The sequence below is a fragment of the Notamacropus eugenii genome, chromosome 5, assembly GCF_028372415.1.
Source record: "Notamacropus eugenii isolate mMacEug1 chromosome 5, mMacEug1.pri_v2, whole genome shotgun sequence".
Taxonomy (NCBI): domain Eukaryota; kingdom Metazoa; phylum Chordata; class Mammalia; order Diprotodontia; family Macropodidae; genus Notamacropus; species Notamacropus eugenii.
Window position 1 is genome coordinate 415378029 of NC_092876.1, and position 26109 is coordinate 415404137.

The following is a 26109-nucleotide window of genomic DNA, read 5'->3' on the forward strand; positions in this document are numbered from 1 at the left end:
AACCCAAGGTTCTGGGATAACAACTCACTGTTCAACAAAAATTGCTGGAAAAACTGGATAAAAGTGTGGCAGAAACTAGGCATAGACCAATGCCTGACATCATAGACAAGAATAAAATCCAAATAGGTACACGATCTAGGTATAAAGATGGATACTATGGACAAATTGGTGGAGCAAGGAATAGTGTATTTATCGGATTTATGGAGAACAGAAGAATTTTTGACTAAAGAAGACATAGAAAGCATTATAAAGTACAAGATGGATAATTTTGATTACATTAAACTGAAAACTTTTTGCACAACCAAACCCAATGCAACCAAAATTCAGAGGGATGTAGAAAACTGGGAAAGAATTTTTACAGCTAATCTCAGGGATAAAGGCCTCATTTCTAGAATATATAGAGAACTGAGTCAAAGGTATAAAAATACAAGTCATTCCCCAATTAATAAATGGTCAAAGGATAGGAACAGGCAATTTTCAGAGGAAGAAATTAAAGGTATCTATAGTCATATGAAAAATTGTTCTAAATCACTTTTGATTAGAGAGATGCAAATCAAAACAACTCTGAGGTACCATATCATATTTATCAGATTGGCAAACATAACGGAACAGGAAGATGATAAATGTTGGAGAGGATGTGGGAGAGTTGGAACACTAATACACTGTTGGTGGAGCTGTGAGCTGATCCAACCATTCTGGAGAGCATTTTGGAACTATACCCAAATGGCCATAAAAATATGCATACCCTTTGACTCAGCAATAGGACTTCTAGGACTGTATCCCCAAGAGATCATAAAAATGGGAAAGGGTCCCACATGTACAAAACTATTTATAGCAGCACTCTTTGTGATGGCCAAAAACTGAAAATCAAGGGGATGCCCATCAAATGGGGAATGGCTGAATAAATTATGGTATATGAATGTAATGGAGTACTATTGTGCTATAAGAAATGATGAACAGGAAGACTTCAGAGAGGCCTGGCAAGACTTATATGATCTGATGCTGAGTGAAAGGAGCAGAACCAGGAGAATTTTGTGCACAGCAATGACCACAGTAGGTGAGAGTTTTTTCTGGTAGACTTGGAACTTCATTGCAATGCAAGCACTTAAAAAAAAATTCCCAGTGGTCTTCTAAGGCAAAATGCCTTCCACATTCAGAGAAAGAACTATGGAATCCAGTCTCAGGTTGTGGCAGATCATGTGTGTGTGTGTGTGTGTGTGTGTGTGTGTGTGTGTGTGTGTGTGTATTGCGTTTTGGTTTGTTATATGATTTCTCCCACTTGTTTTAATTCTTCAACACAGTGTGGCTATAGTGAAAATGTATTTAATAGGAATGTATGTATGGAACCTGTACAAAATTGTATGCCATCTCGGAGAGGGAGGAGGGAGGTAATGGGGAGGGAGGGAAAAATAATAATCTAAATTATATGGTAGTGATTGTAGAACACTGAAAATAAATAAAATTAATTAATAAAAAAGTCAAAAAAATAAAAAAATAAAATAAAACTCAGGGATGAGAGAGGAATGTATTGGGAGGAGAAAAGGAGAAATAGAATGGGGCAAATTATCTCACATAGAAGAGGCAAGAAAAAGCTTTTTCAATGGACAGGAAGAGGAGGGAGATGAGAGGGAAAGAGTGAACCTTACTCTCATTGCATTTGGCTTAAGGAGAAAATAACATGCACTCTCAATTTGGTATGAAAATCTATCTAACTCTACAGGAAAGTAGGGGGGAAGGGAATAAGTGGGGAGTAGGGGATAATAGAAGGGAGGGCAAATGGGAGGAGGGGGTAATTAGAAGTAAACAATTTTGAGGAGGGATAGGGTCAAAAGAGAAAATAGAATAAATGGGGGGCACAATAGGATGGAGGGAAATATAGTTAGTCTTTCACAATATGACTGTTAAGGAAGTGTTTTGCATAACTACACATGTATAATAGCCTATACTGAATTGCTTTCCATCTCAGTGGGGATGGGTGGGGAGGGAGGAAGGGAGCGAAGCTGGAACTCAAAGTATCAGGAATGAATATTAAGAATTGTTTTTGTATGTAACTGGGAAATAAGAAATACAGGTAATGGGGTATAGAAATCTATCATGCCCTACAAGAAAAGAGAGAAGATGAGGATAAGGAAAGGGAGGGGTGTGACACAAAGGAGGGCAAATTTGGGATGGATGAAAGGGAGAGATGGGGAGAAAATTTGGAATTCAAAATCTTGTGAAACTATCTGTTGAAAAATAAAAATAAAAAAAATTTAATTAAAAAAATAAAATGGAGAAAGCAACTGGTTGTTTGTCCCTCATTTTCGAAGAGGTCCAAAATGATATCACTATATTAGAGTCCAGCTGCATTGTGTCCTATTGTGGCTGATCACAGTTCAGAGTGCTGTACCACAAATTGGGTACAAATAATCTACATGAACATTTGAAGTGGATTCTCTAAATTTGTGCATCTTGCATTTCTTTTGAGCTACTTCAATTCTGCTTTGCTCATAGAGCATAGCACCATCCCTGACAAGGGCAGACCATGCTAGGTGGTCCTGTGTAGTATCTTCCATGTCATACAATTCCAAAATTCTTAAGTGAGACCTAGAGAGTGTCCTTGTATTGCTTTTTCTGAGCACCATGTGAACTCTTGTTCTGTATGAATTCTCCATAAAATAGACTTTTAGGCAAGCATACATTTGGCATTGGAACAATGTGGCCAGCCCTTTGGAGTCTGCATTAAAATTTGAATATTTGGCAGTTTAGTTTGAGAAAAGATCTCAGGGTCTGGTAACTTATCCTGCCAAATGACTTTGGAATCTTTCTAAAACAATTCAAATGAAAGAGATTCAGATTCCTGTCATGGTGTTGGTATACTGTCCAGGTTTCACAGGCATATAACAGTGAGGTCAGCACAATGGCTCTGTAGACTTTCAGGTTGGTAGTCAGTCTATTGCCTTTACTATCTCACACTTTACTTCTGAGCCTCCCAAACACTGAGCTAGTTCTGGCAATGCGTGCATCAACCTTATTATCAATGCGTACATCCCTGGAAAGTATACTGCCAAGGTAAGTAAACTTATCCACAGCATTCAGAATTTCTTCATTTGCTGTAATTGATGCTTCCATGTGTGGATAGTGTAGTGCTGACTGATGGAGCACCAGTGTTTTCTTGGTATTAATTGTTAGGTCAAAATTAGTACAAGGCATAGAGAATCCATCCAGCTTCTACTATGCTATCAGACTTGACTATTTTAACATTTCCCCCAGCTAAAAAGTAGCTAATTGTTCTAATAGCCTGTAGTTGATTAAATCTTCAAAGAGAAAAGGGGTAGGGAGAAGAGGACTTTGGCTAGAGAAAAGATCACACCCTAAAGGAAGAGATAAGAAACAGCTCTGCCTGGCTCTAGCTAGGAGGATGGAATGTAAGAGATTGAATGCTGGCCAGCCAACTATACAATCTACAATGGTACCCATACGTGTTACAATTCGAAAAAATGTGTTTGGGTCTAGTGGGATGGATGAGTAAGTATAAGTAAGTAAGTCAGATAGTAGACTTTTAAAGAATGGTTAGAGAATAGTTTACTTTGTGTCCTAGATATGGATATTTGGGTTGGAACACAAGGATACTTTGAATTAGAGTGCCTAGATAATAGTTCATTTTTTTTTTTGTAAGGATGCCATGTAATGATGAGAAATATGCATGTTCTTAATGTTCCCATTCAAAAGGGGCCGTAAATCTTTGGACTCTAAATTCTCCAATAGTTTGTTTGGTTCTGTATTTTCCATTTTGTTTATTTTTCTTTTAGATTTCTTCGGCTCTGAGAGAGGAAGATTAGTTTCCTATTATTCTGTTGCAATCTGCCTTTATGCAATTCAATTAACTATTAATTTAGATACTCTGCCATTTGGTATTCATATGTTTCATTGTTTATGATTCCTTTAGTTGTGACTTTTACTTGTTTATCACAACATGTTGTTAATTTTTATTTTGTCTAACACTATGACTATAATTTTTGCATTTTTGGATTTATCTGATACATAGGAAATTTTGTTCTAGCCTGTCATTTTGATTTTGTTTCCGTTTTGCTTTTTAGATGTGTTTCTTACATACAACAAATTATGGGAACTTTGTTTTCTTATCCATCTTGCCCTTTTCATTTTATTGTATTTTCTAGTCTTTTCATATTCTTTTCCTCCATTTCTTTAGGGTTAAGTTTTTTAAATTAATTTCCCTTTTAAATTAATAATTTGTCCTTGAAATTAGCTTTTCTTAAACTATTTTGATACAACTTTGTTTCCACAGACTTTCTTTTCCCTATTTTCTCTGCTTTCAGTTGTCTTCCTTTTCTCTAGTTTTGTAGGTTTTACTTAAATTATGAATTGTTTTATTTTAGTGATCTATTTATTCCCTTCTTTTACTTCTCTTTTCCCTCTAAGTGAAGTTTAAAATCTTCCTTCTTTTCCTCCTCCGATTAAGTTCTTGTATTTATTATTGTTCTTTTTTCTGTACCTTTTTCTAAGAAGTTTTTCTTTGCTTCTCTTTTCTTCCTGTCTGCTATGAAATTTTGATCTCTCATATATGGACTACCCCCTTATTTTTTCCTTCTATAATCTATAATCTTTCCATGTTCTTTGAGGGGCTAAAGCTTCTGAAATACTACTGGTTGTGAACTCCCTCTGCTAACTAGTTTCTATGTTATTGCTTTTATAAATTTCTTCTCATCATTCTTCTTTCCTGCTATGCCTTGTAATGAGAATGATCAATCTATGAGAGAAGTAAAGTTAAATAGAAGCAACTCTGCACATCAGAAATTATCCTGTTACCTAAAATGTGTGGTTCAATTCAACCCTTTGTTCTTCTCATTAAAGTTTTCTTCCCTTTGGTTCCCAATGCTATCTCATCTTTGAGTATGTATCTCCTGTGGTAGGATCAATATTGTCCTTGACATATAGGTTGGGCTAGATTTTCCTAAGGCCCTACTCCATGAAGGCTAGGCTACTTGTTTTTTTGTTTGTTTGTTTGTTTTAAAGTACTGGAACTATCCCTGACAATTAATTGACTCAAGGAGGGAAGGTTCAATCCATTGATGTAGTTTCCCAGAGGCCTAAGAACAAAAATCAGTACATAAGGAGTCAGGAACTCTTCCCTCAGGATTGACATCAATGCACCACTACAGCAAATGAAGAGGCATAAATCAATGTTATATCCAAACTGAATGTCCTTTCCTTGCTATGACTGTCAACTTCCTTCTGTTGACTGGTAGATGATCACTGAGCTTATCATTTTGTTCTCATCCTGAACTTGAACCACTGGACTGTTTTGAGTGACGACTGATCTACAATATCTTTCTGAGCCTACTGAGTTGCCAGCTGATCCCAAGAGCTCACACATCCCTTCTCTTGGGCCAGGATGTCCATGCAGGCACAACATTATCTCTGAGAAGGATGTAAGACTCACTGTCTTTGTTCCTGTCCTAAGTGTCTTAGGGTAGAGACAAGACTGGCTCCAGCCAGATTTCTGTTTGCTTCTCTTTAGGACTCTTGAAGTAGTCTCCCCTAGTCTTCTGCCTTAGGTCTTCTCTGCTCTCATTTTTCTAACTATACAGAGTCAGCATTCACCACTTTTTGCAGGATAAGGAGGGGGTATAGATGGTTGTTCTGAGTAATGTCTCTGTAATTTTTAAGGTCTCTAAACTAGGCCTGGGCTCAGTTATGTCAGGATCCAAGACCACCTCTCTCCTTTTAAATACCCTGTTTCCCAGAGCTAAGGACCAGTAAGCAGACTGTGCCCTGAGCTTGGCATAACAACAATCCTTTGCACCCTGGATGAACTTTGCTGCAACTAAATCACTGAACTGATGGTCTCTGAGCTCGAGAAAGCACCAACAGACCCATATGTGAAGCCCTGCTATGAAGGAGCTTTTTGTTGCTAGACAACCTTGCCTCACTGTTGCTGTTGTACTCACCACTGTTGCTACACTACACTGATTCTTTAGCTAGCCACAAATATATAAATCAAGGTTTAACTCCACTGCCTCAGGTCTTACTGTAGAGGAGGCCCTGGCACATGTCTAATTTCTTTCCTTCAATGGAATAAAGAAAGTCTTTTGTTTTTAACCTGTGTGAGCTCTTTGGTATTTTTGGAGTTAACAGTGGTTACAAAACCTCTGTGACTTTTTGATCATTTGTTTGTTACCAGAGTTGACAGTTATAGGGCAGCATGCTTTCAGCTCTCTCTCTCTCTCTCTCTCTCTCTCTCTCTCTCTCTCTCTCTCTCTCTCTCTCTCTCTCTCTTTTGATTAGTTGTGGCTGGGCAGAGATTTTTATGTGTACATGTGGTGGGAAGAGATGAAGCTCTGGCAGATTCCCTTAGGAGGGGCAAGGTAGAGGATTCTAAGGTGGGTCCCAGACACAAGCCCGTGAGTTAGCTCAGGTCCCTGATGTTGGCACATTTTCAGCGGGAGATGGGTGATAAGATAACATGAAGTCTTTGAAGATTAGAGTTCTTAGGTGTTAATTCCTAAGGATTTTAGCTAGTTGAAATTATCTCATTGCCTCCTAGATTGAGCTACAATTGTTCTATCTTTGTTGCAGAATTCTTTTTCTGGAAGGTTAGAGAAGGGGTCCAGAAAAAGTGACTAATTCCCCATCTTGCTAATCACATGACTATTAATTCTCTCCATATCTCAGCATACTCTGACAGTTCAAAATGATGAAATGCAAACTCAATGTGGTGAAGGGGATTAGAGATTGTATCTTATGAGGATTATTTGAAGAAACTGGAGTTGTTAAACCTGAGAGGAGAATTTAGGTGTAGATTATTAGGAAACTTAGAGATAGGAGTCCAGTCCTCTCAGATGAGGAATCCTTGCCCAGCAAGGATAAATAACTTATTTGAAGTCATAGAGCTAGTGAGTGAGTGGCAGAGCTAAGATTTGAATCTATATATTCTGACAAAGATCTTTCCACATTATCTCTTTTAGGGGAACATGTTTCCTGCCTTCAAATATCTGAAGGGTAAGTGTGTGAAAGAGACTTGTTTTCCTGCTCCAGTAAGCAGAATTCAGACCAATGAATGGAAGTTCCAGGAAAGCAGTTTTCTGATCAATATAAGCAAGAGTTTCTCATAATCTAGTAATGGAATATCCTTTTTAAAAAAATGAAGTAGCCTGAAAGTATTGAAGGCAAAGGTTTTGCAGAAGGTTTCTTACATGAGGTGGTACGCTATAAAAGATAACCTTGATGCTCATTTTTCAAAGAATGACGCAGGAGAGCCATAGAAGCTTTCAGGTAAGAGATTATTTAGCAAAACATCAGAGGAAGAATCAAAGGGTAGAAGGGGTTAGTGATTCCCTGCTTAAGAGTGCTGAGGAAGCTACTTGTAGAATTAATAAATCACAACAAGAAAGAGACCTTCCTGGGGCATATACCGAGACATGACAGAAGAAATTGCCTACCCTTTTTTGCCAAGCAACAAGCATTTATTAAACAGCGTATGTGCCTAGATACTGTGCTTAGGTAGTACACTGTGGTGGGGGGGAGGGGCAGAGCTGAGAAGAGTTCTCTCCAGCTGCTTATAAGATTGTAGATTCCTTCAGGATAAGAACTTTGTCTAATCTTCAATTTGTAGTTCTGTGTACATTGGGGGCACTTAATAAGTATTTAATTGAACGGCTCTTATTTGCCATCTTAGAGGGAAGTGGTTATATTTGGCTGGTAATTAGAAAGCCTCACATGCAGTGATACTGACTAGAGAAACTAGACTTTATTTGTTAGGGCTCTCCTTTAATTTTTCATATTTCATGTCAATTTTTTTTCCTGATTATTCTACAGGCCGAGAAAGGAAAAGCAATAAAATATAGGTTCCTCTTTCTGTAAATGGACTGAAAAATATATACGTTTTTCCCTCTGGAAAATAGCCTAGTCACTTATACACATGAGGAACCAACTTACAAAGACTCTGGACTCTGAAAATGAGCACATATGCTTGCATAGGTACAAGGGAAAGAAGTATTTCCAGCAAAAGGGACGTCCTGTGGGACTCAGCTATAGCTCTTATAGTAGTGGAAATATGCAAGCTCAGTGCTAGCAGGAGCTATTTCTACAGACATTCTCACTTCCTTGGAAACAGTATGTATTTATTTCCTTGGCACAGAGCAAAGCAATACCACAGTCTGAGGAGCCCGCCCAGGGTGGGAACTCTGATGCTTCAGGGGAATTTAGAAGACACTGTATAGGGCTCAGAGAGAAAGAGAACATCCCTCCCATTTGAAGAATGTTCCCTGATAGAGCTGAGATATTCTACACCCCCACAAGTTGAAGCTTGTAGAATGAGAGGCAGAAATGCTGTTAGTTATTTAGGGCATGGGTGTTACTACCATAAGGAACAGGTGGGAATTTTTTTTCCTATTTAAATTTGTCTGCCATCAGGCAAAGATAAGAAGTCTAGTATAAAAAAAGCAATTTACTTAAGGACAAATTATATGATAAACTTTGAGAGTCTTGTTAACAGCAGGGTACATGAATGCCTCTGTCAAATGGTGGCCAGGCTCTGGCAGAAACAATATAATATTTTATTTATAAGTTGTTTTAAGATCACAAGACTCTGGGAGCATACAACAATTAACCATTAAGTTTTACATTTGAAAGATTATTTAACCCAACCCCATCATTTTACAAAGAAGGAAAATGAGCCCCTGAGTGGCAGCACTTTAAAGTCTGAGGCAGAATTAGAAGGCAGGTAATCCAAGTTCCCGTTCTAGAGCTGCCTTTTAGAGGTTGATGTTGGCAAGTTATAAGAAAGAGAGATGGATGGATGGGAAAGGAGCAATTGAGTTTGTGTTTGACACTAGGATTTAGGATACTGTGTGTGTGTGTGTGTGTGTATGTGCATGTGTGTGTGTATGTGTGTACTATATGTTAGATTATTTGAGCTAGTGGGGCACTTAGCTGTTAGCTTGTTCAACATCTTGATTTTATAGATAGGGAAACAAGTCCAGAGAGGTAGCAGTTCATGAACAATCACACAGGCAGTTATCCAAAGAACTAGAACTAAAACTAGAACTTAGATTTCTTTAGTTCCAGCCTCCTGGTCTTTTCAGATCATGAAAGAAAAAACATAGTGTGGCTTTTTGTTCAAACCTGTTTGATGTAGTGCCTTGCCAGGTCTTGAGGTCCATTATTGTTACTCAATCTATGACTAATTTCTTACTGATGTAAGCCATTTATTTTCTCCTAGTATTTGGGTCCTCCCCCTTTCTTGCTCTAAGATTCATGAGAGTGGAATAGTTTCTCTTCCTACAAAAGTCTAACACAATTTGGGCTCCACTGACATTATTTTAAGTTTTCCCTTTCTATGGCAGATTTCTATGCCCCTTATACCTGCATGTCCTTTGCCTGTCTTGGGATAATTTTTTCCTTGCCATTCTCCTAACCCCAACGCACACATTTGACTATGATGTCACATATTATGAAATCCTGATGGAATCTCAACATGGAGAGGGAAATCTTATTTTGTTCAGTGCTTTTTCCTGTTGAAGATACGTTCCTGTTGAAGACGTAAAACATTACCATGCTTAGCCCCTTCCAGCATGAAGGAACATTGTATGACTGAATTTCTTTCCTGTTTCCTGAGATTTAGAGAAAACAAATGAAAAATGTTTTCTTGAAGCCCTGGGATTTGCTTTCTTAGTCACACACACACACACACACACACACACACACACACACACACACACTCACACACTCACACGCAAGGATGCCTTCAGGCTCTGTTAAATTGAGTATTTGGATTCAATGATTAGATCCTTCTCCAGTCTGAACTCATCTCTTTCCCTTCCCCTCCCTCCCTGGGAAAGTGATCCAAGATCACAGTAATCTGTATGTTAGACCTTCAATAAATGTTTGTTAAATAAAATTGGTTTCTTATTTCAATAATAAATGTTGTATTATCTTCACTTCTGCCTAGAGCAGGAGTATGGTATAATGATTAGAGGACTGAACTTAGAGTCAGAAAGACCTGAATTTAAATCTCACCTTTGAAAATTTACTAGCTGTATGGCTTAGAACAAAAAACTTTAGCTTTTCTAAGCCTTGGTTTCCTCATCTGTAAAACTTACATGGTTGTTATGAGGTCCAAATGTAATTATATGTGTGAAGTACTTTGCAAATTTTAAAGAGTTATATAAATGCCACTTGTTATTACTATGGTCTTAATAGACCATGATTGCAAATTCCTTTTCATTCTCTCTTTGCTTCAAACTGTTATCACATAAATCAAGTGAGACATCATGTTGCTTCTTATTCTGTCATCAGTAAATGTCACTGAAAAAATCCCCTCTCCTTTCACCTTTAAAAGACAAAGTTCTTTGATACCATCTTTGCCAAATGAATTGATTCAGGCACTTCCTGAAATATATTCATCAGATTGTAATTTCATATCAGATTACCTAAAATTTATATTCCCAATCCTTGCAAATAAGACCTGATAAATAAGTGCTCATTTCTTTTTTCTTTCTATTCCCCTCGCTTCAATATGTTTTGCTATGAGTCCAACTAGTTTATAGTTCTATTATATTTCCTCCTGTAATTAATTTATTACTTGATTACTAGCAATCTGCATTATCGACTACCTGTCCCCCTCCCATACACTAGCAATTCATTGAATGATCCCTAAGATTAACTTTACCACTGTGTGATTTAAAAAAGAAATCATTTCTGATGACCATTTATATAACATTCCTTGCCTTAAGACCCTATAAGTACAATATAATCTGTACAAATTATGTCTCAGGACAAAATTCCATACTCTTCATAAGGGTCTGTATACCTTTGATTGTCAGGATCATGCAGCCTCTGATCAGCCCAAAACTTGCCCAGGAGTCACCTAGGAACATCCTAGGAACACTTAGAAACCATCCATCCTACTCTCCTTGTCTCATCCCTATTTCTTGTAGTTCAACTGCTCTGCCCTGAAGACGTAGTTTTGCTCTTGTCCCCCTTCTGTTAAGATGATCATCTTACTAATTATCATATAAGAATTGTCTAGTAACATTAATAGAAAGGTCCTGAATCTCCTTGCTTTTATTAACTAGCTGCAGTTGATGCTTTACATATTTCCACAGTTCAATTGCCCTGCTTCTCTGTGCTGTTTCAACTTTAAGTCTCTAAGAGGCCTAATGAAAGCCATTTTCTTTGTTTCTTCATATTTTAACTCTTTTGTCTTCTGTCACCCCCCAGCGTCATGCTTTCCCCTATGTGTTCTCTACTTTCCATGCCTAAAACACTTTTGTGCACTCTGCCCATCAAACTTCCTCTATTTGTCATATGGTAAATGTCTGTTTCCTAAGTATGTCATGTGATTCCTTGGGCTATTCCTTCATGAGTATACTCATGGTTGTGTCAGATTAAGGTTATTTTGTTGTTGGAATGCTGCCCTTAAGTGCCCCAAGAATTGAAACTTCAGTAATTCTCAGAGGAATCCCAGATACTTTTGTGAAGGTGCAAATTCAAAATTATGGAATTGAACCTGAAAAAATACAGGGAGCACTGGAGAAGACAGACAGTTTAGAAAGGGAATAATTATTGCCCTCTTGGAGTTCTCTATGAGGATACTAAGGGGAATAAGACATTGATAATTAAAATAAACAACAATACATAAGTACATCAGAGAAAGGAAAGAGTATATTATTCTTCTAGTACTGTTTTCTACTTGTTTGGCTCTTCTGTGGATAGAATACTATAGCAGATAGAGCACTGGCCTCAAAACTAGGAAGACCTGTGTTCGGGTCTACCTCTGATACATATTGGCTATTGTAGATGCAGCTCTAACTCAAGCATACTTCCAGTTATGTTTCAACGCTGGAACAAAATGAGACACTCTTAAATCACTGAGCAGTAAAGAGGTTTACTTTTTCCTAACAAAGTATGAATATGCAACAACAATGCAGTGGCATTCTTCTCTACATTCCCCGCCACCCACCATCTGGAAATGAGTTTGGTCAGTAAGTTATCAAGGTATGATGACGCATGTAGTCTCAAGTACCTACTAAATCTGAGAGGTATGATGGGGCTTTTTATGTTCCTGGACAAGCTTGTCCAGGAAGCTGGAGTTATTGGGGAAGCTACAGTTGAAGGAAGTTGCATCAGGAAAGTGTTGGTCCTATCACATAGCACCCTTTGGTAGCAGGGTCTTAAGGATCTTCTAGAGGACCTTCTTCAATGCTTGGAGGTTTTTGTTTTTTCCAGCTAGTACTCCTGTCAAAATACTAAGGGGGAAAAAAGGGAAAAGTAAAAAACAAATTTTAAATGTAGAGAACAAAAGCTAGAAATTCTAGGCATTTCTTCCCCTCCTTCCAAAGGACCAAGTCTCCAGATGTTTACTGAACAGTACTCCTAGTGTGGACAGCACTAAGGAAAAGAGAGGAATCAAAACAAAACAAAAATATAGAGAAATATAAAAGTCAGAAAATCCTAAACATTTCCTTGCCCCTTGAGCTAGACCAGGGCTTCTTGAACTTTTTCCACTGATGGCCCCTTCAGCACTTCTTAAACTGTGAGTTGTGACCCCATGTAGATGTTGAGCGAGACTAAGTCACAAAATCTCACAGTCTGGTTCATGTGATGGGTGGTGCCATATCTCTGGAGTTCAAAGTGGATCAAAAGTAATGATGATGAACCATCAAGAACATGAGTGTCATAGCACAGATAATGATACCTCCAAGATAGTTATAGATTTCTTCTTCTCCATATGTGAGGTGGTTATGATGAACAGAAGCAGCTCCAGGAAATGCCAAGACCCCTGCAGACACTTGTGACATACTCTACAATTCTTCATACAACATTAGGGTCATCTGTAGTGAAGTGACTAAGAGGTCTTAAGCCTCTTGCAAGTTATAACAGGATCTAAGTTGATACTAATGGTCTCCCTATACTGCCATCCACTCAGTATTCCCTGGCCCACCATCCAAAACCTCCCTCTCCCTTGGAGCTACATCAAGGAGGATCATATAAAATATTTACCTCTTAGAAGCCTCTGTGGAGGGCCTCTTCCCTTCTTCCACAGAAACTAAATAAGGACTCCTCACCCTCATCCAGTGACTCGGAATTGCCACCAAGTCAACTAAGGGATCCCCTTTCTTCTAGGTAAATGCATACCCACATAGTTATATAGGAAAAGTTTTACTTTCCACGTGCAATTAGGAAGCAATATACCTCTCAACAGTACCATCCCTTGGTCCTTTAAGGCCTTTCTGGGAAAGAGTTATTTGAACCATCGCAGAGGAAAGAAAGTCTTCCAATTGAGGGGGATATTGACTACTTCTCCAGGGCTCATGGAACCTTCTAATGGGGCAAATAGCCCAAGGCAACTCTGCTGGGGAAGGATTAAGGAAGTGAGAAAAGACTGGAGAGGTTTAGCCAGAAGCATATTCACAATCCATTCTTATCAGATAAGTCTTCCTGAAGACTAGAATCCAAGAAATTACTGAACAAGAAAGCCCTTTCCTCTTTCAAGGTAGCATTGATTTGTCACAGACATGGCTTCTGGGAAGTTTGACACCTGATACAGGCAGTCAAATACATCATGAGAGAGTTCCATTTTGCCAGCTGGGGTCAAGTTGAGAGCCACTTGGCTTAGGAATAATTGCCTAGTCTTTAATGAGGGGAATCATATGGTCCTGTGCTCATCATGGTATGCAATCACCACCCAAATGTCCATATTGACTCTAGACACTCCCCACGTTCTGCTGTTCTTGTAATATCTCCAACCTCGTTGTTAAGCATATGTCTCTGATGGTTGCTGACATGCCCCATAAACAACTCTTTGTGGAGGGAGACATCAACAAATTTCCTCTATTGGTCCTGGCCACAAAGGGGAAAACCTTTCGTTATTCAGTTCTGTGTTCTCCAGGTTCCAGTCCACTCGGCCAGAACCGCAGCCACTGCCCAGGAACTAGTATTTATGAAGATATTCTATACCCCATCCCTCAAAGCTCTTTCACATGCTAGCGATGCCTCTTAGACCTCAGACAACTAGAAGGATTTGCCAGGACTCCTGCTCCCCAGGGTGTTTCTTGTTACCAGATTGGTAGCTACTCAAGTCCAGTTACTTCTGTTTCTCATAGCTGATGGAGCCATTGGTTCAGCCTGCAAGATGGTAATCTTCAGGAGCCAGATCTTTATAGGTTGGAGCCCACTGGGCCAGGGGAGGAGGCAGAGTACCAAGGTCTGAACTGGAGGCCTTAGTCTTTGGCATAGTCATCCCCAGACTGTGAAGGGCTCTAACACCAGGGGGACCCAGCCAATCATGATTTCTAATGTACCATTTTCACTTAGCAACAGAAGCTACCAGGTACCATCTGCCTTCCTAATAATTAACATGGGATTGTTTTAAGGGGATTTTGATTAATGTAGTACTCCAATTTCCTTCCTCTTCATCACTACAGAAGAAATATCTTTTACTCCCCTGATAGTATATGGTGACAATCATATGGGATGGTTCAGATAGCTCTAAGGGTTTCCATTTGACCCTACTCATCATAACATGCCTGGAGGTTATTGAAAGGACCCATTCAAATCCTAACCCCATGGTCCTTTGCTTCTTGGGTGAGGCCCCCATCTCCTTCTAGAAACAATTCTGGTCAATAAGTCATCAAAGTATGATGACTTTAAAAGTCTCGGACACCCAAGAAGTTTGAGAAGCAAGTCTGGGGCTTTTTATGCCCCTAGACCAGGAAGGTATTTTAGAGAAGCTAAATCTGTCAGGGAAGTTGAACCTCAAGCAAGTTGAGTGAGGAAAATGCTGCTATTCCTTTCACCCTGGGCAAGCCAGTTAAACTTTCAGTGCTCTTAGAAACTCTTCAAGACTATAAGTTTCAGAGAAGGTGTGGACCTACATTTGTGGAGAAAATTACTTATATCAATGAAATCACAGGCCAAGTCCCTTTTCTAAGGAAAATAAAAATGAGCTGCTACATGTAAATGAATTTTCCAGAGAATGGACATATACTATTATATGTGTCAAATTGTTTTGTATTTTACTTATTTTTTCATGATAACATTTAGACTTTGATATTTCCCCTGCCTTTATAATCAGAATGTGTTGAACATACTTAAACCTTCTCTTGATGACTTAAGATCATCTTTTTTGAACATGAGGCATAAAATATCAGATGGATGCTATGCTTTTTATTCTTGTTTCTGCTTCCCCCCCCCCCCCCATCCTCTCACTATCAAATCAACAACTGGCAAACATTTATTTAACTCTCAAATGTATATTAGATGCTGATAGGCACTCAGGATACCATGATAAAAATGAAGTAGTCCCTGCCTTCAAAGAGCTTATATTCTATACAAGAGAAATAACATGTAGTCATATGAGCAAATGCAAAATATGTATAAAAAATAATTGGGAGATCATGAAAAATGGACACTACTTCTTGCTACTTTCAGTTGACTATCTTCCTGGTTGTTAATCTTTTAATCTGTTACTTCTAATTTGAGATGGGCTAGGAAATCAGATAATAAAGCTTATTTTTTTGTTGTTTTTCAGTCATTTCAGTCACATGCAACTCTTTGTAACCCTATTTGGGGTTTTCTTGACAAAGATACTGGAGTGGTTGGCCATTTCCTTCTCCTGCTCATTTTACAGATGAGTAAACTAAGGAAAACAGGGTTAGTTGACTTGCCTATAAGTAAGTATCCAAGGCCAAATTTGAATGCAGGAAGATGAATCTTCCTAACTCCAGACCCAACATTCTATTCACTGAGCCCTCTAGCTGCTTAATAAAGCTTGTTAGAATTGTGTTTAAGATGAAATTGTCAGAGAGATGATCGAAGGAATTTTCTATGAGTTTGAATGAAACATGAAGTAATATAGGAGCAAAGGACTTAGAACAAAAAGGGAAATTAGAGATCATGATCCCTTCTTTTTTCAGATAGGGAAACTCAGGTCCAGAGATGTTAAACGACTTGCCCGAGGATCACTGAGGTTTGTTGTTCACTTGTGTCCAATGCTTCACGACTCCATGGACGCTAGGCCCTTCTGTCCTCCGTTATATCTTGAAGTCTGGCCAAGTTCAAGTCTGTTGTTTCCATGATTTTATTTATCCATCTCATCCTCTGCCATCCCCTTCTCCTTTTGCCTTCAATCATTCCCAACATTAAGGTGGTTTCTAACAAATCCCGTCTTCTTACGATGTGGGCAAAGTGTTAAAGCATTAGCTTCAATATTTGATCTTCCAGTAAATAGCCTGAATTAATTACTTTAAGTATAGACTGATTTGATTTCCTTGCTGGCCAAGGGACTCTCAAAAGTCTTCTCCAACAGCACAATTCAAAAGCATTGATTCTCCATATATTGCCACTAGAACAACCATAGCATCCCAGACCTGTGTCATCAAGGTGACGTCTCTGCTTTTTTAGCATGCTATCCAGATTTCCTTCCAAGGACCAAGTGTAGGTAGAAAATTGAAGATTTGAACCTAGATACTCTGATTCCAGAACCAAATATTTTTCCCCTAGCTATATCATGATGTCAATATCTACTATGATGGTACAAAGACCTTTTCTATTTACATCCTGCTTCTCAGATATGTTCTTGGGTTCTCTGGGCTCTGGACAGGTCCCTGCTGACTGGAAACCCCTTCCCACCCCACCTAGTGTTCCTCCTCCTCCTGCTGCTCTTGCTCCTCTGTCTCTCTGGCCCCCATGTATCCTAGCACTGGATAGCTAGATAGGCACTTACATATGCAACTAGGTGGCACAGTGGATGTGGTATAGTGACTGAGTCAGGAAGATCTGAGTTTAAATTCAGCTCAGACATTTACTAGATGTGTGACCCTGGGCAAGTCTCATATTCTGCTTGCCTCAGTTTCCTCATCTGTAAAATGAAGACAATAATAGTCCCTACCTCTCATGGTTGTTGTGAGGACTTAAGGAGATAGTATTTACAAAATGCTTAGCAAAGTGCCTGGCACGTAGTCAGCACTATGGAATTTTAGTTACTATTATTAGTCAGTTGAGCAACAATTTTATTGTACTTTTGTTCTAAGGCTGGGTCCCAGATGGTAGCTGATCCTCCCAGGTTCAAAGGGATGTGCTACGGGGCTTACTTTCTAAAACTGTAGTTCGTAAGCCTTCACTGGTGTACATCCTTTGAATAGTCAAGAGATACAATTACAGACAGATCTTGCTTTGTATGAGTAATTCTGAAAGATATCCACATTAAAAAAAACTACCTCTGTTAACTTTACTGTACTGTATTATGCTCTCTTTCTGCGAGCCCTCTCAAGAACAAGAATAAAAAACCTACCCCTTCCCAAAAAACAAACAAACCTTTCAGGTGAAAGCAGAAGGTGGGGAGAGAGAGATTGCCTGAGGCTTGGCTTGAGATCTCCAGAGATGAGACTGGAGACTTTTTCCCTGTTGTGTCCTGTGTGTCAACCCAGCATGTCTGTCTTCCTGTCCAGCCCCCAAGTGTTGCCCGTCCTCTCCTCTTTGTGTCCATGTTGGGCTCCCATGTGTCTGTCCTACCGCCCTTCCCTCCATCCCATTCTGCCCATTCTCTTTCTCTGGGTTCTGGCCAGGTCCCCACAGACTGGCCCTTACCACCTGTGTTCCTCTTCCTGCTGCACTTGCTTCTCTGTCCCTGCCCCCATGTGTCCTTGAACCTTGTGCTGGTCCCCTGCCACCACAAGTGTACAGCCCTATTCCTCCCTCTTTCCCTCCTTCCCTTCCCCACAACCTTGGGCAAATTTGCATTATGTAGAAATCCTTTACACAGAGGTCTGCAGAACAGTCAGACATTTATTAAAATGATAGCAAGAACAGTGGTCTCAAAACATTGGCTCCCCACTAAACCTGGGATATACTCTCCCACAAATACACAAACATCCATGAGAAGGATAAGAACAAACGAAAGAATACGATGGCAGTGAGGCACACATATAAGAGATCCATATTGGCAACTCTAGAACTGCAGGGTTGCAATATCCTTTCCCTGATTGTGCAGTCCTCAGGAACTCCCACCTTGGGTACAATGTCTCTGCTGCATGAATCGCTCAGTTGGGTTCCCAGGCTCTGCTGTTCTCTGTAGCCCAACCTCTATAGCCAAGGTTAGCTCTCCCTTAAACTTAGAGCTGGCTCTTTTCTTTGTTTGCAGGAGTCAGGATCCTTGAAGGTAACCCCTCTCTGTATCTATGTCTGCCTGGAGAGCAAGTCTCTGTTCCTCTCTAACTGTGCCTTGAACTCTCAAATTGATTCTCCAATTATTGGATCAGTGTCTCCTGGGCAAGTAGCTCTACTTCTAGATGCCATGGTTAATGAATAGAGTATGAGAGAAACTCCTTGGTCTATCTTGCTGCCCTCTGGCATAGTTGCAGGGGTCCCTCTCCATAATTGTTCTGAGACGGAATTGCCTCCAATTTTTGAACTGTTACATACTCTTTAGAGGGTTATCAGGGAGCATGGAAAATCATTGTCCAGTGTTTTATTCTTTCAATTTAATCATAGAGAAAGGTGTTCCTGCTTCAAAAGGATATGGTGGGTATTAATACCTTGTTAACACATTAACACTTCATTCTCTATGATTACATTTGTATTAACTGAGCTCGAAGAGAGGGAACCAAATTTTCTTTTCCTTACACATTACAGAATCACAAAATTTCAGTATTAGAAGAGACCTCAATGACTATCCAATCCAATCCACTTACATAAGGAATCCCCACCTCAACCATGACCCTTGCATCAGAGGCACTAGTCCTCCTCCAACACCTGCACATCCCAGTTCAAATAGAATATTGTGAGTAAATTCTGTATAAATGAATAAAAGGTAATATTCAAGGAGAAGGTATATGTAGCTGGATAAATCTGGGAAAGGCTTCATGTGCAAGGCCAATATCAACCTGAGTTTTGAAGGAATAACATGGTAAGACCATCGCTTTAGGAAAATCACTTTGGCAGTTGTATGAAAGACAGATAAAAGATGAAAGAGCAGTTAGTTGGTAATTTGGAACTGGACCTCAGGAAAGAAAATAAGGATCTATATGTGTAAACATACATATGCAATTTTATGTAACATATATACATATATATAAATACATACACATATAGTATATATATACTAACATTTATACACTGGGAATCATTTAAATCAACATTATAATAAAGCCTTTCAGAACTGACGAGGCTACCAAGTAAACAAGTACAGAGAGAAAAGAGAGCCCAGGACAGAGGTTTGGGATGCACCTAAAGTTAGGGGCATGATATGATTGATAATCCTGCAATTCCAATGTGTTCATCCTTCGTTGCCAAAGAAGAAGACCATACCATCAGAGAAATGAGGACATGACTTGCACTTGACTTTGTTTTGAGTGAGGGAGGGCTGTGCAGGTCACCAGCCTCACTTCTCCTCCAGAGCCATCTGAATCCAGGGACCAGATATTCATCAGGATGACTGGAGATGACCCAGGATGAGGCAATTGGGGTTAAGTGACTTGCCCAAGGTTACACAGCTAGTGAGTGTCAAGTGTCTGAGGTGAGATTTGAACTCAGGTCCTCCTGACTCCTGCACTGGTGCTCTATCCACTGCACCACCTAGCTGCCCCATGATAATCCTGTAAAGAAAATTTGACAAGGAGTCAGATAGGTAGGAGAACTAAGAAAGAGAAGAACTCGGAAGAAGAGAGAGTATTCAGGAGAGATAAGTCTGGTTTTCACTGTACCAGGGAGAACTATAAGTATGGCAAAGTGGGGGAGTTAGAAGCCCAGAATGAAAATAATTAGAACTGTTAGCAATCATTCCTTGGATAAAGTTGAATGACCCATAAGGTCCATAAATTATAGTCTTTATTTTCAGGCCATTTGTATCACTTATTGGCCTGTCAGTTCATTTTTGTAATAACACTTCCTGCCCATTAATCTCAAGCTTTTAAAATGAAATCATGTTTCCATGTATTTGGCAAAAGGGTTAGAGGAGGACTTCCTATTTGGGGGAATACAAAATAACACAGGATCCATAGTGTGCAGGAAATGGAAAGTTCTAATTTCCTGGCAAAGCTAGTGAAAGAACAAACAGGGAAGATATTCCACAAATGCAGCTGAACATGTAGGTAACTAAATCCTGATTGTTCCTAGGGTTGAAGTCAATCAGAAAGAATCATATCCCAAGGTTAATCTCTAGTCTCAGCTTCTGGATTGATATCGGGTCCTTGTTACATTATGATAACTAAAAGGTAATGCTTTTCTTAAGGGGTTACCGTATTAAAAAAAAAAAAAAACAACTCCCTATTGGCATATATCTTGATGCCAGTCATCTTTAGAATAATTATACAAGAAAACTCTTTAGATGCAGTAGGTTTAGCTCTTGTGAAAGTCTGTAGCTGGAAATTTAATTCAGCTCAATTCAATGTAATTTAATTCAATTCAACAAGTATTTATTAAATATCTACTATGTGCCAGACACTGTGCTGAGAGCAGGGAAAAGGGAAGATACCAAGGCAAAAAAAGAAACAGTCTCTTCCTTCAAGGACCTTGTCTTCTCTTGGTTGTTGATATGAATTCTGAGAAATCATTCATTTGAACAATTCAATTCAATAGTGATTAGATGTCTAGAGAAGAAAAACATTTCAGATGACATAAAATTCCTGCCCTCAGAGATTTCATAGATCATCATTTATTTATCTATATTTATTCATCTATCTATCATCTATCAATCCATCTGTCTATTTGCTCGGGTTTGTAATCCCTTTTATGTGACACAAGTGGTGTAAAACCAATCAGACACTTCTGAGAGGGAACCTCCTCCCATCCCCTAATGCCTCCCAGACACATGTGCATTACCTGAATGACGATGTGGTCCTGGTGCAGAGGTGATGAATGAAACAATCATTACACTAGAAGTGATGATAGTGTAATGGAAATTTTGTATTTCCTTTTTATCTAGCCGGCAACTTTTAGTTAACTGAAAGCCTGTCTTCTGTTATTATTAACCTCACCCGATCAAAACCTGTCCCATGAGATGTAAAAATTCACTTAAAACCTCAGACATTCCTTGGATAAGCCTGAGTAAGAATCTCAACTCTTGGATTCTTTGGCAACAGGTAAATCTTCCATCCTTTTAGCCTATTTGTGAACCCTGTAAATGTAGCTTAATGTGTAACCTGACTTAGTCTACCTATAGAATTTGTTTGATGAAATTTATTTTCTTAGGGGTTATTTAAGATTATGATTCTGCTTAACTCCATTTTTTCAACTTTTATGACATTAAAGGAAGGATATTACCATGAATCTGTCTTTTCTTTAACTTATATGACCCAAAAGGAATGTATAAGATTGCAATATGTAAAAGAATTATTTCTCTTATCATTTTGATAATTTTGCTTATAAAAGGATTTATTAGAATCCTGATGGTTCAGATTAATTTTTTTTCTCTGAGGCCTGAACTTATTCTGGAACATAATAATAAAACCTATTTTTTTTAATCTCTATAATTTCTGCATTGTGGTAAATATATTTTGGCAGCAGTTACCTACCACATGAATTCATAGATGAGGTATTTCTCCCATTACAACAGCTTGGGGAAACCAAGTCCCTGAGAAACTTCTGGCAGAACCTTTCTCCTCTTGCTGTGGCCTGACCGTTATCCCAACTGAAGCTTGGTGATCTCTCCCTATCATCCCACTTCTAGAGACTGAGAAGCAATTTAACCCCTTCCTTCTGTTAATTCAGACCTGGGCCATCTTCCTTTGCCCATTTCCTTACATACCTGGGTTATATCTTTTTAAGTCTTAGGTCTTACTATGAATGAGATGCTTTATATACTTTTTGGACACTATTTTGGGAGTTGATTGTCCCAACTTTGGGTGTTAGAAAGCCTGCAACTCTGTAAGGTGCTACACAAATATTCTTTTTTCTGGAGGTCTTTAATAGGATAAATTCTTATCCATTTAGAGCTAGTTAAGTGGGAGCCTGCAGGAGACAATGGGATAGAGAAGGTTAGCAGGCAAAAAGAAAAAAGAAAAAAAATAAGTTAAAGTTCATATATCCACAGGGTAGGTATCAAAAAGTCAGCATGGGCTACATGAGAAATTTAAGTGGGGGCCTCTTTTCTTGAGTTTCTCTTAATGTGGTTTTCCTGGGGAGAACTTTGTTTCCTACCAGAAGTAGGTATTATGAAGAACAGCGGGGGTGGTAGCAGTAAATGTGGGTAAAGACAATGTTGAGGGCCAAGTAACCTTTGCAAACCACTCTTTGTAAGGTTTGTCAGTAACTTTTAAGTTTCTTCCAGGTCTGGGTTTTGTACTTTTTAGAAAGATTCTGAGCCTGTTTGTTACATAAGGTTCAAATATAATAAGAGGAATGATACATGAGGACCCAAGTCAAAACAACCATAAAAGGACATCAGAACCTAGATAGTGAAAAAGCAGGAAAAGCGTGACTGTTAGGAAAATTTGATTCTTCTGGCAGGAAAAGACCTCAGGGCGGTCAAGTCTCTGAAGGAGAAAGTGGTTTGTTTGACAGACTGAGGAAGGAGTGTCTAATTCCTTTACACACACCAGCCTGGCGCTATTGTTTCTAGCTCCTTGTTCTGAGAGCTGCTTATTAAACCGACTGAATTTTAAAACTTTCCACACGTATAACTTCAGGGACTTGATCCCATCCCCCCACCTCCACCTGGATTTTTCAGTTAGTGTATTCAGCCTCACCTTGGTGATTACTGTTAATCTTATGCTAATAGTTTTCACAAAGATGTATTTTCACACAGGCATACACACACACATACACATACAGACAGACAGACATATATATCAGTGGTTATATGCATAATATACAGCGAGAGAGAGAGAGAGAGAGAGACAGAGACAGAGACAGAGACAGAGACAGAGAGACAGAGAGAGCCACAGAGAGAAATGTGGCATAACTGCCTTCAGTCAGGAAGATCAAAGTTCAAGTCCTCTGGAGACCCTGGACAAGTCAATTACCTTTCATTGCTCTAGGGAATGTTCTCAGATAAATTTCAGAACAGTTTCATATTTGCAAGTAGAGGGAATTTCCTCATCAAAGTTCTTTATGCTAGTAAAAAATAGATGCACATACACTCATGTATATTGAGTGTGACCTCACTTGAACCACAGTATAAAGAACTCTCGATTTAGTTGGAAAGTTTAGATTTGAACTGTGGTTCTGCTACCTACAAACTGTGTAATCTTGTGTAATTTACTTGGTTTGTCTAGACCTCTGTACTAGATTCTCTCCAAGGTTCCTACTAGTTCTGTTGTGAACCTAAGTGATAAACTAATTTTTGCCTTTTGTCAAGTAACCTTTTAGTTAAATGTCAGGATGGATTTAATATTATCTGAAGGTTGGTGTTTTTGTTGTTTCATTTCAGTAATGTCTGACTCTTTGTGACCCTATTTGGGGTTTCCTTGGGAAAGACACAGGAGTGGTTTGCCATTTCCTTCTCTAGTTCATTACAAATGAGGAAATTGAGGCAAACAGGGTTAAGTGACTTGCCCAGGATCACATAGATAGTAAGTGTCTTAGGCAGGTCTTGAATTCAGGTCTTCCTGACTCCAGATCTGGTGATGTCTCCATTGTGCCACCTAACCTTCCCTGGTCATTTTTGGCCCATCTTAAAATCACCAGGACAGAAGTAGGAAGTACAAATCTTGTAATGTGAGGTCTCCATCGCAAAATCATTAGATTCAATTTGACAAGTATTTATTAAGTGCTAATTATGGGTAAAGCAGTATGGTAGGCACTGAGGATATATAAGACAAAAAAGGAACAATTCTTGTTCTGTAGAAGCTTATATTCTACTAAAGGGATGCAGTTGTCACACATATGAATGAAAACAATACATAATTTATAATTTTTTTTAAGATTTCATTTCTGAACATATCCCTACCCCTCCTCTAATAAGTGAGCTATCCTTTTATCAACTCTGGAAACAAATGAACAAAAAGTCAGTGGTTATGCAACCACTATTAACCCTGAAAATACCAAAGAGCTCACACAGGTTGCCACAACAACAATTAACTCTGAAAAATAAAATAAAAACAAATAATTAACCGTATTCATGAGCAAAAAAACTTTCTTTATTCTTTTGGAGGAGGGGAATTTAACTTAAATACTTAAGTTACTTTCATAGAAAAATTCCAAATTGTTTCCCAGGAGAGTTGGACAGATTCTTAGTGTCACCAACAATGTATCAATAGATCTGTATTCCTGAAGCACCTAAAATTGATTGTGTACATCTTCTGTCAACTTTGGTGCTTTGCTGAGTGTGGAGTGAAGCCTCAGAATTGGTTTGACTTTAATTTCTCTTGCTGTTAGCGATTGGGAGCAATCTATTTTGTTAATAGTTTGCAAGTCTTTTAAGAATTATTTGTTAGTTCTTTTACCTACTTATCCTCTGGGGAATGTGATTTCATTAATCTCTTCAAAGAACTTTGACTTTTGTTGATTAATCTTGTAGTCTTTTTTTTTCATCTTAGCTATTTCTCCTCTAATGTTCAAGATTTCCACTTATTTTAGATTTATTGATTTGTTGATTTTCTAGCTTTTAAAATGGCATAGATTGTACACACCATTCATTACTTCCCCCCCCTTTTTTTTTTTCTGTTTTGTGAAGTTGTTTTCAGAGCTATTTTTCCTCTGAGGTCTACTTTATTGTCATCCTAGATCATTATCATTGCCTTTCAAGGTTATTAATTTTTTCTGTCAGGGGGACTTATTATTTTTCATGTTCATTTAGGAGGTCTATAGGTTTTCCTTATGTCCCCTGAATTAATTACTCTTTTTATTGCACTGCGATCGGCAAAGAATGCTGTACACTATGAGCAAGATTAACACGTAGGGAGGGCTACATTTTAATGGACAAAATGTTTGTCCTTACTTCACTGACAGACAAAAAGAGAGAGCTTTCTCCATTCAATTCCAGGTTCAAAACTCAGAGTGACCTCTGATGACAGGTGAGAACACCTAACTCTAATTAGGAATCCCAAAGGAGTTCCCATGGAGTAAGTTTTAAGACAAGCACTTAAGCATTATAAAACTCATATTCAACAGTTAGCAGTCAAATCAGGTCAGGGAAAGGTATATTCTGACACCTCTGTGTCTTCAGTCTAAAACTTTTTTTTTTGAAAGACAGATCTTTCACCCATTTTACGGACTGGTGTTTTAGCCAAGGAGCTAGATTAGACTTTTCTTCTTGAATAAATCCAAGAGATATAGCTCTAGAGACAAACACTGCTGTTAGTGAAGGGAACTGCTCTCTTGCCCACTGTAACCATAATATGGAAAAGGCGATGACAAAATGCTATTTTAAGGAGATTAGTGAAGGTGATAAGAGTGCCAGAAACCATTGAGTGTGGGACTAGAGAAGACACTTTTGGGTGAATCTAGACCATTCTGGGACTAGAGGAGACACTTGAACTTGACCTGGTTGTTTTAGATTGGAAGAAACTCACTGCTTCTGTAATTTTATGTGACTGTGCCTTCTGAGAACAGATATTTTACTTTTAAATCACTCATAGCTGGCAAAGTTGTCAAATATCAGATAATGACTAGCATTTGGTCTTACAAGCCCCCAAGGTATGATAACAAAATGAGTACAGAAGATGTGGGAGGTTGGGACCTAGACAGTGAGTCTGGGTTTTCTAAACTAAAAATCCACCAGAGGTATGTTAGTCTCCTGAGAAAACTAATTGTGTTATACACACACACACACACACACACACACACACACACACAATCTCAAGCACATCTTGGCTGTGAGACAATACACAGAAAGAATGTATGTGATGGATGATTGATTGAATGGTTTCTTTTGCTTTCTTTTTTTATACTCTCCCAGGAGACCATACTTATTTTAATTTTTTCTTTTAACTGAGAAGTGATAACTGTTTTCCTTTTTGCAGGTTCATTGTAAATATTGTTCTTATTTTTTTATCATAGATATTTATATATTACCTTGTAGCAAAATCTGTTTGTGTTGTTGTATGCTTATTTATTCAGAAGGAATTTCATTGTGCTATGTTGATGGTTAGATACTTGCTGTCAATATTAATTGAATAAATTCAACATCTCTGCTTTTTAAAATTTATGTATAACTACTCTTCACTT

General features: G+C 38.6%; 1 long non-coding RNA gene across 1 annotated transcript in view; it reads left to right on the forward strand.

The window, feature by feature from the left end:
- The first annotated feature begins 6522 nt into the window (after window positions 1-6522).
- Window positions 6523-26109, forward strand: part of LOC140507009 (uncharacterized) — a 32759-nt gene continuing 13172 nt past the window's right edge. The window contains exons 1-2 of the long non-coding RNA XR_011968181.1: window positions 6523-7275; window positions 20927-21083. This is a non-coding gene — a long non-coding RNA (uncharacterized lncRNA). The remainder of the gene's footprint in view (window positions 7276-20926; window positions 21084-26109) is intronic.